The sequence below is a fragment of the Polypterus senegalus genome, chromosome 17 (assembly GCF_016835505.1).
Source record: "Polypterus senegalus isolate Bchr_013 chromosome 17, ASM1683550v1, whole genome shotgun sequence".
NCBI classification, from domain to species: domain Eukaryota; kingdom Metazoa; phylum Chordata; class Cladistia; order Polypteriformes; family Polypteridae; genus Polypterus; species Polypterus senegalus.
The window spans coordinates 50,114,447-50,133,402 of record NC_053170.1 but is presented as its reverse complement, the minus strand read 5'-3'; positions in this window follow the sequence as shown (position 1 = coordinate 50,133,402).

The following is an 18,956-nucleotide window of genomic DNA, read 5'->3' as shown; positions in this document are numbered from 1 at the left end:
GTAAACTGAGGGAGTGAGTGTGGGCAATGGATTGGCACCCTTTCTAGGAATGCTGCTGGCAAAGGCTATTGTTCCTAAAACCTTTAATTGGACAAAACATAATACTGAATGTTTGGACAGATGATAAAATAAAATGAGGGTTAAAAAGTATTAGGCATTGATTATTGCTTGGCATCAGTGTTTTTAATGGTGAATTATTTCTTAAATAAAAGACATTCCTCCTTTGATGTGGGACTATAGTGCACTCTTTATTTCTTTCCATTTCGTAAATTGATTTAATCTGTAGTCATTAAAAGATGCTACAGCAGGACTTATTCTCTAGTAATGGGTTGATACAGCATGTGCTTTGCAGCATAGTTGCTTCTTTACTATAAAAAAGGAAAAAAAAAAATCAAGTACAGCATGCCATGTTTGTGGCTAAGGTACCCTGAAGCAAGAACTCCATTAGTGTTGGCAGAGTATGTGGCTTCAGCGGCTGGCTGGCTGGCTCAGCCCAGCCAGTTGTTGTGGTCAACAATGTGACCACATGAAGATGCCCCAGGACACAGGCAGAAGAAAAAAAAAAAAAATCAGCGGGCAATTATCTTTTTTTTTCATTATTCGTTAATTAGGGTTCAGAGTTATGAGCCTCTACTTGTTTACTAAAAACTGGTCTGTGGCTTTTAGATTCTCAGTGACTTAGCAGGGCACCTTATTAAATACATGCAGTAAATATCTTGAAGCACTTTTGGCTAGACTACCAAATTGCTTAATCCTGGCATTTGAGGAATTTGATTTATTCGCAACGTAAAATTCGGTCTTGTGTCTGAAATTGTGAGGCGAGCTCTGCGTATGTGTGTGTGCGTGCGCGCAGGGCTGAATGCCGACAATTAATAACCGTGAAAGAGATGAGACTCTTTTGTAAGTAGAAGGCTGCATTTTAATTTGATTATTCATTTAATAATTGAATACAGTGCATGATTTTGCCCAGACTAAACGATATAAAGGCCCGTTTGCCTGCTAAGTGCTTTTTCAATAATACTAACTTACAAGATAGTTCATCATAATTAGAAATCAAGAAAGAGAGAAATTGCAACTGTGGTTTGTAAAAGGTTGCTGGCACATTAACTAAAAACGGAAATTGAAAAGAAAAAGGTAAAAACGGGTACAAAAAGCAAACAGTTTCAGAGCCGTAATTTATCTTCAGCCCATCTGCCGTATGGCAGCCTATTTAGCCGTTTCTGATGAAGAGAAACTGAAGCTTTTAAGGGAATAAAAACGTTTCATGGAGTTACCATTTAAACTGTTGCACCGGGCACTCATTCCCAGATGTGGATATTGCTTGCTTATGTGGGATTCCTCTCAGAGTCCATAGACATGCTGGATAGTGGATGAATGAGACCAAATGGGCTTAATGTAAGTGTACAGTATGTATGAGCATGACGTGTGATGGACTGGTAACATAGTGTCTCATAGAGTACTTGGAAAGCCTGAGGTTTAGAAGACTCCAATCCTTTTACATTGCCCTTTTTCTGTTCTCTGTTACAGTGTTTATAATGTTTATAATATATTGTGACACGTGAGACGGTGTCTTGCACCCCAAAGATGAGGCAGAGACTTAGTACTTTAGCAAAACGGGCTTTATTCAATGCGAAACAGGAACTGCAAGGTGATTTATGGTAGTGGCATCTACCATTCTACTATACACAGACACAGAAATCAGGCAGGGTCGGAGCCAGGTCAGTGGCCAAGTTATAATGTTCCCTGCATCACCCATCGAGCAACCGGTGCTTTGCGTGTGGCAGCGGTCAGCTTGTAGTTGTTTCTGTGGAGCTGCGAATCTGATGTTGCCTCGGTGACAGACAAGCAACCCTCAACAGACGTGGCAGTTGCATTTCTGTATATCGTCCAATTGGGGTGGGTCTCAAAAGAGGCAATTGTGCTTCTGTGTGTTGTCTTTTTGGGGAGGATTCCAAAGCCATAACCAATGTAAACTCACACATGCACTGACTACACAGTCTAACTCCTCAACCTGTGGACTTCCTTTTCTCCATCAACTGTGCAATATCTGTGTACTGTACAATATCAATACTCTCATGGTCCAACATCCACTATTCACTGCACATGATCATCATTATTGTGCAATATTTAAATTATGTGCAATAACCCAATAGTTCAATAGTTATTTATTCTTTCCAGTATTTAAATAATGTGCAATAACTCAATAGTGAAATAGTTATTATTCTTTCCATATGTATATAGCGTTGCACAACTTTTTTTGCAACTTCTTTGCAACTTTTTGCACCATTTGTTTATTTACTTGTTGTGTTCTACATGTATGTCTGCACTGAAGGAGCTGCTTTTAATCTCATTGTACATGTGTATAGTGACAATAAAAAGCATTCTATTCTATTCTATTCTATAATACAGTACAGTGGTACCCTGGTATATGTCTGCTTTGGAATAAGTTCAACTTGGTATACGTCCTGTTTGGACGTGAAAAATTTTGCTTGCTTTGGAATACAACTTGCGTGCAAGAACACTGCGTGCTACCCTTGTTTACCTCTCTCGAGACAAAGCCACAACTGCCCACGAGCGTCAGTACGCCAGTTGCTAGCATTCAGTGAACAACCCGCACTATAACTCTCTGTGAATTTTCATGTGATTTTGTGTTTTTTTGTATAAATTTGAATTGATTGTTGAAAAGTATGAAGGTGGCATGTGTATCCGGGACTTGGCTGCTGCATACTGTATGCCGAGAACGACGGTATCTACTATTGCGAAAAACAAAGACGTTATTAAGAAGTAAAGTGAGGTTACATTTTCATTTATTTCATCTAATTGCTTTTGTATTTATGTATTTTAATATTAAGCAGTGTTTAAATTATTTTATACAACCCCATCAATGTATAATATGCCAATAACAATAGGATTTTTTTCATGGGAATGGATTAATCATTTTCCCTTTATTTATGGGAAAAATGTGTTTGGTATACATCCTGTTTGGTATAAGTCAAAGGATCTGGAATGGATTAAGGATGTATACCGAGACACCACTGTATATATTTACTGGCATGGGTACCCACCGCTAATCAGACTGGCATAAAGTGCAAGCACACTTCACTTAATAAATTCCCCAGGTGGAACACTTTTCATGACAAACCAACATTTCTACCATCAGGAGCAACTCTGAATGCCTGTACCAAGCCCCAAGACATCTAGGACCACTGTTATTGTATTAAAATAACACAAAAATGTAGTGTTGCCTCAATAAAGGTTTTTCAAAGTGAAGTTCATAACATGCTTACCAATCAAACTACCAGTTGCAGACTGGAGCTAGAGGTGTCAATTGCTGAGACTGCATTCCGAATTAACACTTTCACCCAGGTAAGCCTCTAGCTCATAAGGTTGGTCTTGAGTGTCATAACTGACTATGTCTAGAGGTTTCTGCAGTATTTTTACAGAAGAATGGAAATGATTTCACTCTGCTGGAGTAATGTGTGGATGTGCAGCCATTAAATGACAAGGGACTGCTTTTCACTTTCCAGTGAGTTCCATTTCAAAACCTCCACTAAGTTCTCTTAGCTGTGTACTGCTTTTCATGAGGATCCACACTCTCCAGGGTATACCATGTTCCAGGAAATCTCTATTGCAAAAATCATGCAGCTTCTATATGCAGTCTAACCTGCATGTTTCAAGCTCTGGGGAGGGATAGATGTAGCCAGGCAAGATGATGCTTCTAGTCCAGACATGTTTTAATGTTATCTGTTAAGATAATGAATAGTTTGGGATGTAGTATTACAGTCACTTGTCAAAACTGTTTCTGGGAAACTGCTGTTCATGAGTATCCCCTGTGTTGCACTCCTTGCAATATCACTTTTGTAATACTCAGTTATTCTGGATGTATTAAAAAATACCTTCTCCTTACATGCATATACTGTCTTGAATCGAAACGTTTCTGCTTGAAATGACCACGGAATGCTCAGATGACAAACCTTCAAAGATGTTTATTCCTGTAATGCAGTCTCAGTGTGTACATAATTTCTTTGCAAAACACAAGACACTTTTGAATATGTTTACATCCTGTTCATCTTTTATTGTGGCCTTTGATCTGAAGTATTTCAATATGGTCATAATCCATTGCAATGGACGGCATGCAGGGACTGGCATCCCAGCTGGGACTGAACAAGGATTCTTACCCAGCAGGGAGACCAATACAATGGAGGGATGGGAGCAGACAATTCATTTGGGTTATTTTCTTCTCCAAAATGCTTGGTGGCAGCATCCCTGGGTTATGGTACCTCTAAACATACCCATACAGCAGGTTGGGGACTATAGTTCAATGGAGCAGCCGTTGTTGGGTTGCTTGGGTCTGGCCAGGAGGCATTGAGGGGATTAGTGGTCCCTATTTTGTGGGGTTTCAGCCTCCCCTAGAAATGCTTCTGAGGGACAGTCTCGTGACACTGGAAGCACATCCGGGTTCTGTATAAAAGGAGCTTCAGTATAGGGAGCCAGAGGTTGGGTGGAAGTGGATGAAGCTAGCCTGGAGGAGTGGAGGAGAGAAGGAAAATACATAGAGGAATTGTAACGTGTTTGGGTTGTGCCCTTTTTTGAAACCTTTGTATAAGTTAGCTATAAGATTAAATCTTTAATATAAAACTAAGGCATGTGTCCATGCAGTTGTGCCTGCAGTGTGGGGTGCTACAATGCCCCATGGTGGTCACACCATCTTGATAATTAAAAGGCTCTATATGAGACACTTTCTACTGGTTATTCCTTATAAGACCAAAAGCACAGCAGTTTTAATCTTAAATATAAAAAAATCAGATTCTCTTAACTTCATCCAATTAAAGTTTCAAATCATAATTATTTAGAAACTTCATGCTTCTCCTTTATAAATGTTTATATATTTTACATGTCCACCATGTGATCACCCCTACCTGGACATCAGTCAACTGAATCATCAACAGCATCAATAAAGATAGATATATAAATAGATAAATGGAAAGAACTTTCCCAGATGGAAATTTGGCACACAAAATGCCACTATACTTGTATGCTCCATGACCTGCTGTAAGAACAGACAATTCATCCATCTTATTTGACAGCAATTAAACATTGAACCTTTTTGCCTTGCTATTACTCTGGTTCCAGCACATCTTTGGATAAACAAAGTGAAATTAAGCTGCTTAGATGTTTGCAAATGCAGCACAAGTAGCTGGTTAAGGGTGTATTTAACACACCTCTTTTTCATTTTCTCAGTGTCTCTCACATTTCCAGGTCTTGCAGTCATAATGCAGGCTTTGGGTCCATGGGAGCTGGGAGCCTTGCTGTAGATTAAAGTTTAGAATTTGGGAGTCACATACTGCTAAGGTAATTGCTCTACCTGCCACATAAGCACATACAGTAAGTAAGTTGAGCGTATTATCCTTTGGGTGTGGCTCAAAGTTATTTTTCTCCCTTATTTATTCAATATTCAAGAATTGATTGTGAATGTCCAAAGCAGACAACTTACGTGTATTAAGTTTCACTGTTTTAACATTTCTAATGGCTTCCTGTTTGTTTTTTTTAATATACAGCACACACAATTTTTGACACACTGTATTAATCCCTGAGGGGAAATTATCTTTTGGAATGACTTTTGGAGTTTAAAGCGCAGAGTTAGTATTTGAAAACGCTGTGCTTTTGTGAACCTGTCACTTCATATGCTCAAAAAGGGGAACAGACCTCCAATAATCCAAACAGAAGGACCAATCCTGATATTGTTCTGGGCTCAGGGAACTGGCCTCCCCTCAGGCAGCTTAACCCCAAACTCAATCTGCAAGCTTTCCAGCCTGCACAGACCCAAACTGGGATTCAGGTGTTTGAAGTTCAACAAAATTCATAAAATGCGAAAGAGGGAAATCTGTCATCCCTCAGACAAACAAAACAAAGCAAAGGTCTTTAAAGATTTATTAAGATGATTCCAAAGAATTAAAAAAATAAGGCAAGAGCAAAAATAGGTTTCCCTAAAAGCCAAGAAATACAAATAATCAATAAAAAAAGATGTACCTTGAAACAAGAGCAAAGGTCAAAAACCCAGGAGATCTGAAAAACAAATAGATGCACCAACAAAAGAACCAGTAATCTAAATAAATGCCGAAGCTGCTGTAGGAACTGGCACACCTTCATTTACACTTCTGAGAGCAGCCACTACGTATGTTATATTTCAGTAGTGTTCCTTCTCTGGTTGACTTTCAAATTCCATATTTATGTTCTTTTTTTCTCCATTTTTGATTTATATTAATAGTTTTTTTATGTTTTGTACATTGTTTAGTTCCTGTATTTCTATGTGTCTTTCTCCATGTGCCATGCGTTTTATGGGTGCCACCCCCTCCATCGAAGTAGAGTCCTCTGCCCAGCAACCTCAATTTACATGATCTCAGTTAAGCCAGGAATGACCTTTATATGGTCGCATCGATTATGTCACTCACCCACATACTCCCAGTGCATTGTGGGAAAGATTGCTATGGTAGGAAGCAACTCTCTCTTGCTTATCGCTAATCCTAAAACAGAGAGAAAATATTTTGTATAATTTCAATTGCATATCATTTCAGATGTGCTGTAGTTTAAGAGATATTATTTCCAGTTGTATCTTTTGTCTACAACATTTTCCTCTTTTAATTATCCTCCATAGTCAGCACAATCAATTGAAATAGCAGCAGAGCTTGTATTTAATAAATGATAACATAATAAAATAATAAAAAATGTGTTTTTTTGGATAACTAGTTTCTTGAGTAAACAGGGAAATGTGAGCAAAAGGCAAAACAAACAAAATAAAAATAAAACAAAGCAACTGAAACCCAGATGATCGGCAATAAGTTGAAAACCAGGAAAGACATGAAAAATAATCACAAAGAGAATTAAAAGATGTAAATAAGGTTTTATCTGCAGATCAAATAAGGCTCAATGCAAAAAGCTGACTTTAATGACGTCTACTGATTAATTCAAGGTCACAACCCCAGAGACCACACCCCTAGAAATACGAACATGAACCTGGTAACAGTATACAAAATGACAAAATGGCTTCCATAACAGGGAGAGGCCAAAAAACCTCAAATTTCAACCAAAATCATGACAAGATGAAGCAAATAAATTATAGAAAATGCTCTCCCCAGTCCCTAAATAAGCCCAAATGTTATGAAAATGTGTACATTTTCTTACTTGTTAAAAGAAAGACTTGTTACAGTCATTTAAATATTGTTAACGTTACCTTTTCATAATGTCAAGGTTTTAAATGTATTAATGTGAAACTGACTTATTATGAATTTGTATTATAAACAATTTAACGTATTCAACATACGATATGATGTATTGTAAATATGTAGCTGTACAGTCATAGCTCTAAAAAATGACATTATATTTTATGGCTCATCTGATCTCCCACACCTTAATATCAAACTCCATCCATGGATATTGACAACAAGGTTATTGAGATCTACTGTATAACTTTTCTGACAGGTGATCTTTTCCACTGTTACAGTGCATGTGACTGAGCAATGCATGCTCCGATAGTTGGATTTTCACAGAGCTTCTACACGCATATTTAATTTGATAACTGGAGAAACACTTATATGTTAGGCTACATTGACATTATCAGGCTGAATAGACTCAAATACAATTTGTTGCCTTAACATGAGACAAATCTGATGTTTTCAGGGCTGTGTGAACAAAGAAATCTGATTTTTATAAATCAGATTTGAATCATTTTCATAAGTTGTCCTAGATCATAAACATATCCGATTTGAGACCATGTGACATGAATGAGAACGGTCAGATCGGAATTCTATTTATGCCTAAACGCATGGCCTGAGTGCTGTCGTTATCAGCCAGCACTGGCACCATGAAAAAACAGCAATGGAGGAGAGCTACAGCTGTGACAACAGTAACGGTCCCACCATTGCTGACACCTTACTCATACCCGGACATCTCTTGGTGCAGCAGAGCCAGCAACAGCTGTGAAAACAGCAAAAGCTTCCCATTTGGCTTTTTTTCACCTTCTCGACCTAATCACGTATAGCTGACAAACTGTTTGCCGTCCTCCAGAGAAAAACATGATATGTACACTAGCTACTAGCGCATCTATTTTGTCGGTCTTAATACCACATGTCGTCTCACAAATACAAAGTTTTTGTTGCTGGTGACACAGATGACTTGAACACAAATGTATCAATGTGTGTATAGATGTCATATAGGAGAACAGATGCAATCAACTTACAGAGACTCAGGTCACTTGTAGTTATGAAAGTGAACTGTCAAGACAGAATCCAATCTGAGCAAAACATCAGTGAGGATAGTAATGTGAATGTAGCCTTAGTCTTTTTTTGTTGTTTTGGTTTCTCTGGTTTTTCAACTTTGGCTTGTATTACAGTTTTTCATTTTGAACTAATTACTGTTTTGAAAGATTTATTGTTTAGGTTTCTTTGTTCTTTGTTGAATAAATCTTAGCCAGTGGTCAGATATAATTGCCAAGTGTTAAACGTGGAACCTAAAAGCTGAACATGTGATGCCCTAAGCAAAGAAACATATCACTGAATAACACTCTTTTCACAAGTTTAATGAACTACCAATGTCACAAAATAACCCCTGAGATTGTAGGTCATAATTCCAAAGGCCTGGATGCATATTAAGTAGTTTCTGAAGATATGAGTTTAGAGGGGAAAACAAATGACAAGACCAATGAGTAATAGGCATGGAGTACCTCTAAACTTTGCATCAAAGGGCATCATTTAACACATTGCAAATGGATTTACAAATCTGCACAGTTTAGAGAGTACACAAGACCATCCAAATCCTATTATGTGTAACCTGTTCATACCACTCCATCAGCTGGGCCTGTAGAGCTGATATCAAGGAATGCCTTATTCACAAATGCAGCGACTGTTTACGTTTGAACAATAAAGAGGTTCAAAAAATTAATGAACATACTACTTAACACATCCCTCTTATTTAACTTATTGGAATGTGTTTATGGATGTATTTCAGAATTCCTCTATAGTTCTTTGAAGGCAGAACACATACAGTACAAAAAGAGCCCAAGCACATTAGTGGATTTGAAACCAAATCATTTTCAACAAGTTGTTGCATGTTTGATGCACTTCCACTAGGTTTTGACAAACAGGTGAAATAGTGAATTAATGTGTAGGAGAACACACTTAATATAACATTACTTTTCAGATTTTCATTTTTTAAGAACTTGCACAGTAGCAAGAATTGTTGATGGAACTGTGAGCTTTTATTATTTTCTGTTTGTGGCATTTCACAGAGAATATGCAGGATCCCATAACCCAAAAAACAAACAAACAAGCAAACAAATAAACATTATATTTGTACCAGATCCTTCCCAGATAGAAAAATGGTTAAAATTAGAGAAAAATACATAATCTCTTAGAATCTACTTTTTCATTAAAATGATTCCATGTTTGTTGAAATTATGTTGACTTGTTGTGTAAGTCGCTTTGGATAAAAGCTTCTAAAAAGCTTCAAAGCAAATACATGTAATTGAAATTGCACAGCTTGTAATTATACAATATAAGTTTTTAATGGCTATTACGTAGACAGCATTTTCTTAAGTTACTGTATAGGACAGTGGATCGACATATTTCTAATTAAAACATGAGTTAACAAAGAGGTTCAGGCAATCATTGATTTTTTAAAATTTAAGTGGCAGGTGCTGTCAACAGTTGTTATCATTCAGCCAGAATGCATCCCTGGCTCAAGTGTGGTCTTTATATTTAAACAACAACAAAAATATTAAATACATTTTTTTTCTTTTTATGATTTAAATTATGGTTTTGGTTTTGTTCTGTACGTATTAATTTAATATTGATTTTACAATTACTTTTCTACTGTTTCTACTGTACGTCTTTGTGTCCTTGTCTGCCCTGACTCCTGAATGTGGAGCCCAGGGAGGTGGTGCCACCTTATAATGCAACTAAGGGACTTTGCTAGCTCTAGAAAGCAAGACGTTTTGTTTAGGCTTCTGGATTTCTGTTTTGTAATTTCTTTGTTGTGGCCAATTTTTTTGCTGTGGCTTTGACAGCTGTTTCACTTTAAAGGTAATGTTTTTCAGTTTCTAATTTGGATTTGTTTGCTTTAGGTTTTGCAAGATTTACCTTATTTCTTATCTTGCCTTTTTGTTATTGCTTCTTCTGTAAATAAACATACAGGAACTTTGTTTATGTTGTTCCTGAGGTCAGCGGCCTCATGCATTAATGCCATGCGTAGAATTCACAATAAAACATGGCATATAGACAAAGTGGAGATGTGCATATGCACAAAAAAAATCCAGATGCATGAATTTGTGTATTCGCCAGCTTTCACGTTCTTCCACTACATAAATCCCTGTCAGCATGAAAAGTAATGCATCTGCACATGCCTGCCACCACTCCCAAACTCCTCCCAGAATTATGCCTCTTTGAATATGCAAATCAATATAAATAGCCCTTAAGCTCAGTGTTCTGTGCAAAGGTAATGGCAAAAGCACGGGGGAAAAAAGAAGAATATGAAGTGGAGGCAAGGAAAAACATACTATATGTTGGTTTAAACAGTGGTATAACCAACAAAAGGAAGTTGATCGATTGACATAGAGTGTCGGAGAAACTCGAAAGCTCAAGTTCACAAAGTCGCACAGTGCCGAAATAAAAAAGAAGTTGTCAGATATCAAAGTCACTGTGAAAAAGGAAGTCATAGCCCATCGTCTGAGTGTCATATGAAAGCTTATTATGGTACAGAGAAAAAGGGAAAAAAAATAAGGACACAGTGGGGAAAAAAGCTTGAAATGTCAACTTTAATCTTGAAATTTCCACTTTAATCACGTAGTTTATTTTGTCATTAAAGTAGAACATCATAAACTTCATCTTTAAATCGTTTAATTTACTAGTGTCTCAAATCTCATCGTAATTAAAGTAGCATGTTAAATGCTTTGTTTTGTATATGTTCTTCTATGAGCTCTATGTGTGTGAATCACTACGTGCTTCTTAAACGGGCTTTCTCTTCCTCCGGCAGGACACATAATCTATTACATTCATGATATTACAGCTGTGTGAATAATTAAAATACAGAGATGTATACATGATATCATTGTCATGATGATAGGATTTAAAGCATGTTATTAAACATGGGAACATGGTAGTACAGTGATAGTGACAAGCTGGTGCACAGTCCAGAGACTGCTCCTGCCTCCCGCAAGATGCTTGCTGTGCCGTGTGCGACCTTCTATGAAATAATTTATTGTAGTACTGTCTCTTTCAAATGTACTAACCTCCAATTCCTGTCCTTCCTTTTCTTTCTCCAAGTACCCAATCTCCACACAATCATCTCTGTAATAGACATTAAGCCATCTGTAAGCTTAGAACACTGATTCTTCAAAACTTTTAAGGAACATTGAAATATCTTTGTAGTACATGTTTAATTATTCTATCCATCTATCCTTACAGTGTTGCGCCAGCCGCAGCAGGAATATAGCGTGAGGCAGGAACAATCCCTGAATGAGGTGCCAGCTCCTTGCTAGTGCTGCAACACCATGTCCTCAGATGTTTATTTGTTAACAATACAAATTATTTAAATGATGTTAACATTTTATCTGCATAACATATTTTGCTGCATTTCATCTTAAAATGATATCGTCATTATATGTAAATACGCGCTCAAGTGGCTCAGGTTGTGCAATATTATAACTGTATCGCAAGTTTACAGTGAGGTAATTGTACTTATAAGTACAAACAGTTCTACAAGGAGCACTTGATGGGCTGATTGATTGCGTTTATAGTTCTTGGGATGAAACTGTTTCTGAACCACGAGGTCTGTACAGGAAAGGCTCTGAAGTGTTTGCTGTATGGGAGCAGTTCAAATAGACAGCATGGCTGAGGCATTGTGTGCTAGATGTTGTATACTGATAATTCTCTTTCCGATCAGCTGCTGTAGAGCTGTGATTCCACTCTCAGATACAGTGGGATAAATACTTTGAGTGGTGCAGTGAGAGTAAAATGGGAAAAGATGATCCACTGTGGCATCCCCTAATGGGATCAGCTGAAAGAAGAAGAAGTAGCAGTGAGAGTAACAACACTAAAGAAGCTATGGTATTTGGAATAGTTTGGCCATTCCGTCGACCATTATATTGTTACAGGTTAATTACAATCAGATGTCTTAAACTAATAAACAATGTTCAGTTAATTTCAATGTATTTGATAAAGCCGCATCAGGGACGTGGATCTGATAAAGAAAGGGAAACCACACTGGAACAAAAGCACTGCTTTGATGCTGGGTGCCACCAGTTTGCAAAACCGAGCAGAGAACCTGTGTATGCCAGGGATTAAGCTAGCGTACGCACCATTTATACATGAGGTCCCAGGTCGGGATTTAAAACACAGTTAAAGTCTCTGGCCATTATAATTTTATTGGTGTTCACATTTGGAATGGATGCAGATACGTTTTGGATGAAGTCTTTATTATCCACATAGGCTGCATAGATGTTTAACAGAATCACTTTACACTTTACAAATAAATTACCCATAACGATCACATATCGCCCTTCAGCATCAGATAGTACATCTGATACTTCAAATTAAATTGTTCTATGTATTAGGATTCCCACACCTTTAGTTTCCTTTGTATAGCTAGAGTAAAATATTTGACCAGTCCAATTTCTTTGCAACCTAAACTGATCCTTGCTTAATACTATAAGTGGGTCTCCTGTAAAAGTACTATCTTGGCATTTAGACCTGTTAGACCTTTTAGATGAGAGAATACTTTCTTTCTCTTTAATTCATAATTGAGACCCTTGACATTCCAGCACACAAAGGCCTTTTCCCTTTTTTTGCTGTGATGTGGTTACAAAAATGCCTATTTTTATAGTTTAAACCCTAAATATGCCCCCAAAACACTTTAATTTAATTTCAGTCTCAGCCTAATACATTACCTAAAAAAAGAATGTAAAGGTTATCCCATATACTGTACAGTACTGTACTGATATGTCACTTGCAGTGCCAGAATGTAAAATACCGATGTTACCACTATATGTACTGTAATTCATTAATTTCATTGCCAGAAGCCTTAGAAGGTGCAGAGCATTTCGGCAGCATCTTGGGACTTTAACCCTTAAACTGCCACATACTTGGGGGTTAATGCATCCCTGGATGGCAAATACTTTTTTGCTGCATTTTTTAAGTAAATGTCACAATTCACAAAGAAAATGTGAAATTTTTCATGCAAAGAGCATGAACGGGAATGTAAAGATAGTCCTACCGGTAGTTCCTGAAATGGTGAAGACGAGTGGACGGGTTCAGGAGCGCTCCTTTCTTCACAGGATAACAATGAATCCACTTACAGTCTACATGTACACAGCAGACAATCCAGACCCCAATCATGAAACAATCTAGGACAAAACAAATAAGTACAAGTAACCCAACAGAAGCCAGGTAGAGAGACAGGAACTTGAAACACAAATTACAAAAACTTTTTTTTTTTCTTTTGTTCACTGGCCCTCTTTTTAAAAGCCGCACTGATATCCTTTGACCCTAACAGCCCCTGCACCCTGAGCAGAAGACCAATCAGAGTTACGGTTTCAAATTCTAGTAGAGTACAATGCTCTCGGATTGGCTTTCACCATCCAAACCTGCATTTTCCTCTACGGTTGCTTCCTGTTCTCGCTACAGTGCAGTATTGCCACGAAAAAAGCCATAAAAAATTGTGGATGATATTTGCGGTTTCCGCTAACAATTATTAGTTAGGTTCTAAGGAAAAATCTGCGAACAACTGAGGCCGCATCTTCGCGGGGTTCTACTGCATACCTAATTATCAGGGCTATTTTTGTGATGGTATGTGTCGTTACGGTGTACTGGCACCTCAGTCGTGACAACTGGCCGTGGCTTCAACTACATATCAAATGATTCTATAATCAATTGTGTGCTGAGTCTTAGTTGTATTCCAGTTTCATCAAGTCAGTGCAAACGTGAGTTTTTGCAAATTAATCTAATTGCTACTCTAATGAGAGCCTCATTACTGACAAACACTGTCTCTGCACTTGTCTTCATATGATTGGTCACTGATTATGTGATCCATGCGTCACTTGTCTAGAAATCATACAGCAATCAGAGCAAGAAAAATAAAGGGGGATTGGGGGGGCTGCGAAACAAAAAACACCAAATGATGGGGGACCATGAGAACAAAAAATGTAAAAAAAAACAAAAAAACACAAAATTCATCTTTGAAATGCAAACACTATAAATAAATAATAACAAAAAAGAAAATAATTATATAAGCACTTCTTATAAATTAATTTTGAATAAAAAAATAAGAAAATCCTATTTCTTGAGAGTTGTAAAAAGCAAAAAACATTGAGTAGTACTCGTTTTGATGTGATAATTCAATACAATTTATACATAAGTAATAATAATAATAACAAAAAAGATAAGATTTGGCCAGTCTGCTCATTTACAACTTTATCTTTTACGACAGTTTTGTTGTAGATGTTGACTAATGGTGTTAATTATGTTATAGACTTTTGAAACAGCAACTGCAAGCCGTAGACTTCATTAGGGGAAAACATCATCTCTGATTTTCACAAAGTATTAATTATTAATCATGGGATTCATTCATTTATCTGTCCTGATTTATGGTGATTCTTTCCTTTTGTCTTTTAGGTGAGAAGTCAAAATATCAGGACAACAAAGAACAAAACCAGTATGGCCCCAGTAGCCTACCCTTGCCATGATTTTCTTCTTTTCTCAGAAGTGGTTACATTAAACAGGGTTTTCTTTTGTTTTCACCTGCCTGGATTCTTTCCAGTTGGCAGGCTTTTAAAGACCTGCAGACTTAGGTGAGATTTATCACTAGCTGTAGAAGTACAATAAGTTAAATGAAATCAGAACAGACATTACAGGAGTCAATGGCCCACGACGCTGGCACTCTGCTCTTTAAAAAGCCCATCAACATTTTACAAGCTTAATTAAACAGCAGTACTCACCAGGGCAGCAATCCAGCCTTTCACATGGGGCGTCTGGGTGCTGCTGTTTTTCAAACCAGCAGCTTATATTAAAAGATAAAAAGTAAATTGTTTCAAAGATGAAAGCTATTTTAGTGATTGATCTTAGAATTTGATCGTGTTTGACAGTTTATGCTGGAACTGTGAAACAATAATCCCTTGATCTAGCTAGCTCAGGTCTCTTTTACTAGAATCGCTAAAAAGCTATTAAGACGTCTGGTTACGAAAGGATGAAAAACCACTCTGTTCTGGGCCTTTGAAATCCATTTAAGTTTTGCTTTTGGTTGAAGTGACAAGATCCCTTTAATTTGGTAATGTGATAATTATATCATGGTTTCAGCATTTCATTTTTCATTTAGTACAAAGACCAAGCTATCTTATGTCTCTTAAAAGTAACTTTTTCATTCCTTCATATTAGACTCTGTGCAGTGCATGGGACAACTGGCTTATTATACTGTACAGACGACAAAGAAAGTGATGAATTACTCCTAATTCTAACCAATGCTTATTGAATGTTTATTAACCCTGTGTAATCTAGAAAAGCAAAAATTCCCTATCCAAAATCCCATTTAGACTGAAGTAATAAAGTACTCGTCAATATAATGTACAAACAACTCTCCTCGTCTTGCTTTTACATGGCTGCTGTAATGAAAATTTCAACCACAGGTCAAAGACAGCTAATCTATTAATAGTCAGAACTTTTGATTCTGTGCTGGGTGAATGTGTTTTGTGCAAATTATCTGTTGCAAAGAACAATGGAATAATTGAAATTAACTTACAATACCACTTTATTGAATTGGAGCTCCATCCAGGGTTGACTCTGACCTTGCACATACTTTAATGCATGTGATGGGACCACCCTCCTCCTAATTTGGATCAACTGGTGGAGAGATACATGGAACTGTTAACTCCAGAAAAATACAATAAAAGGTGTGGGGCATCAGTAGGGAGGTCCCTATGTAGATACCTCACTGAAATGCCATTTCACTCCGAATGCCTTGTAGGCTTCACCTGGTAACTGTTCCACCTTGATAAAAATTGGCAAAAAGAGTTTTAAGGAACAAAAAGAGTAAAAGAAGAGGATTGTCATCAAAAACAGGCAAGAGTCTGAGTCAAAATTTAAAAGGATCCAAAAAAACCCCAACAAAACCCAATACAAAAACCAAACACACATAAACGCCTGAATCGCTACAAAGATTTTTAGACAAGCTAAGGCTGTGAAAAAGGCTTCCCATGCAACCCAATGCCAGAACAAGCATAACACCATTTTAAATACTGTGGAAGGGGGCCGGGATGCCCCTGCCGCATATGTTCCGGGGGAGCAACCATGAGCAACTCAATATCTCCCCCAGGACGCTTGGTGGCAGCCTCCCTGGCAGACGATGATGCCTCAGTTTCCCCCAGGGCTTCATGGGAGATGGAGTTCTCCATAGCCCTGTTGGAATCTGGAGTGGCTGCCAGGGGGTGCTGCATGGGTCCCTGAGCCAGCCTGGACAACTCTACAGCTCTGCCCGGAGGTGCAATCAGAGGCAGGTGATCAAGCACCTGGAGCACTTCCGGGTGGGCTATAAAAAGAGCCAGCAACCACGCCTCAGGAGCCAGAATTGGGAGGAAGAGGACAAGGTTGCCAAGGAGGAGTGGTGGTGCCAAACAGGACTGTTGTAGTGATTTGTTGTGTGCTTATTTGGACTGTGTGCCTGGGGGGGTTCACGGAGAAGACGTGCTCTCCAGCTGAAGAAAAATAAAGTATTTCTTGTGTTTTACACGTGCTTCAGTGTGAGTCTGTGTTGGGTCGGGTGCAATATAGTGCCTTTAATCATAATACCATTGCTGTAATGTCACATGTCACAACTTTTGACCATCACAAAGTACCAACTGGGAGCCATTAGCAGCTAAAATATTACCCTTTTCCCTGTGTACAGAACCAAATTCCAAATGTATCTCGTTTTAGATTCACAAAGCTCGTAAAACTTTATGCCAAGTTTTGCTCTTTTTGACACAATGTACTGTATCCACCTTCTCATGGGCTCACCACCTATGGGATGGGCCAAGGAGGTCAGGTGCAGTGTGAGTTGGGTGGTGGCCGAAGGCGGAGACCTTGGTGGTCTGATCCTCGGCTACAGAAACTGGCTCTTGGGACGTGGAATGTCACCTCTCTGAAGGGGAAGGAGTCTGAGCTAGTGCGCAAGGTCGAGAGGTTCCGGCTAGATATAGTCGGACTCACCTCGACACAAAACTTGGACTCTGGAACCAATCTCCTTGAGTGGGGCTGGACTCTCTACCACTCTGGAGTTGCCCCCGGTGAGAGGCCCCGAGCAGGTGTGGGCATACTTATTGCCCCCCGACTTGGAGCCTGTGCATTGGGGTTTACCCCGGTGGATGAGAGGGTGGCCTCCCTCCGCCTTTGGGGGGGGGGGGGGAAGGGTCCTGACTGTTGTTTGTGCGTATGCGCCGAACAGCAGTTTGGAGTATCCACCCTTTTCGGAGTCTCTGGAGGGGGTGCTAGATTGCGTACCTTCTGGGAACTCTGGGACAATGACAGTGAGACCTGGAAGGGCGTGATTGGGAGGAATGGCCCCCCGATCTGAACCCGAGCGGTGTTTTGTTATTGGACTTCTTTGCTTGTCACGGATTGACCATAATGAACCATGTTCAAGCATAAGGGTGTTCATATGTGCACTTGGCACCAGGACACCCTAGGCCTCAGTTCGATGATCGACTTTGTGGTCGTGTCGTTGGACTTGCGGACACATGTCTTGGACACTCAGGTGAAGAGAGAGGTGGAGCTGTCAACTGATCACCACCTGGTGGTGAGTTGGCTTCGATGATGGGGGAAGATGCCGGTCAGGCCTGGTAGGCCCAAACGTGTTGTGAGGGTCTGCTGGGAACGGCTGGCATAAGCCCCCTGTCAGAAGTAGCTTCAACTCCCACCTTCGGCAGAACTTTGACCACGTCCCAAGGGAGGTGGGAGACATTGAGTCCGAGTGGGCCATCTTCCATGCCTCTATTGTTGAGGCTGCTGACTGGAGCTGTGGCCGTAAGGTGGTTGGTTTCTGTCGTGGCGGCAATCCCCGAACCCGTTGGTGGACACGGTGAGGGATGCCGTCAAGCTGAAGAAGGAGTCCTATAGGACCTTTTTGTCCTGTGGGTCTCTGGAGGCAGCTGATAGGTACCGGCAGGACAAGTGGAATGCGGCTTCGGTGGTTGCTAAGGCAAAAACTTGGGCGTTAGAGGAGTTTGGGGAGGCCATGGAGAACGACTTTCGGACGGCTTAGAGGAGATTCTGATCCACAGTCCGGCGTCTCAGGAGGGGGAAGCAGTGCAGTGTCAACACCGTATATGGTGGGGATGGTGCGCTGCTGACCTCGGCTTGGGACGTCGTGGGTCAGTGGGGGGAGTACTTCGAAGACCTCCTCAATCCCGCTAACATGCCTTCCAATGAGGTAGTAGATCCTGGGGACTCTGAGGTCACCGAGGTGGTCAAAAAACTCCTTGGTGGCAGGGCCCCGGGGTTGGATGAGATACACATGGAGTTCCTTAAGGCTCTGGATGTTGTAGGACTGTCTTGGTTGACAAGTCTTTGCAACATCACATGGACATCGGGGACAGTGCCTCTGGATTGGCAGACCGGGGTGGTGGTCCCCCTCTTTAAAAAGGGGGACCGGAGGGTGTGTTCCAACTACAGAGGAATCACACTCCTCAGCCTCCCTGGAAAAGTCTATTCGGGGGTTCTGGTGAGGAGGGTCCGTCAGATAGTCGAACCTCGGATTCTGGAGGAATAGAGTAGTTTTCGTCCTGGTCGCAGAACAGTGGACCAGCTCTACACCCTTAGCAGAATCCTGGAGGGTACATGGGAGTTTGCCCAACCAGTCTACATGTGTTTTGTGGACTTGGAAAAGGCGTTTGATCGTGTCCCTCGGGGAATCCTGTGGGGGGTGCTCCGGAAGTATGGGGT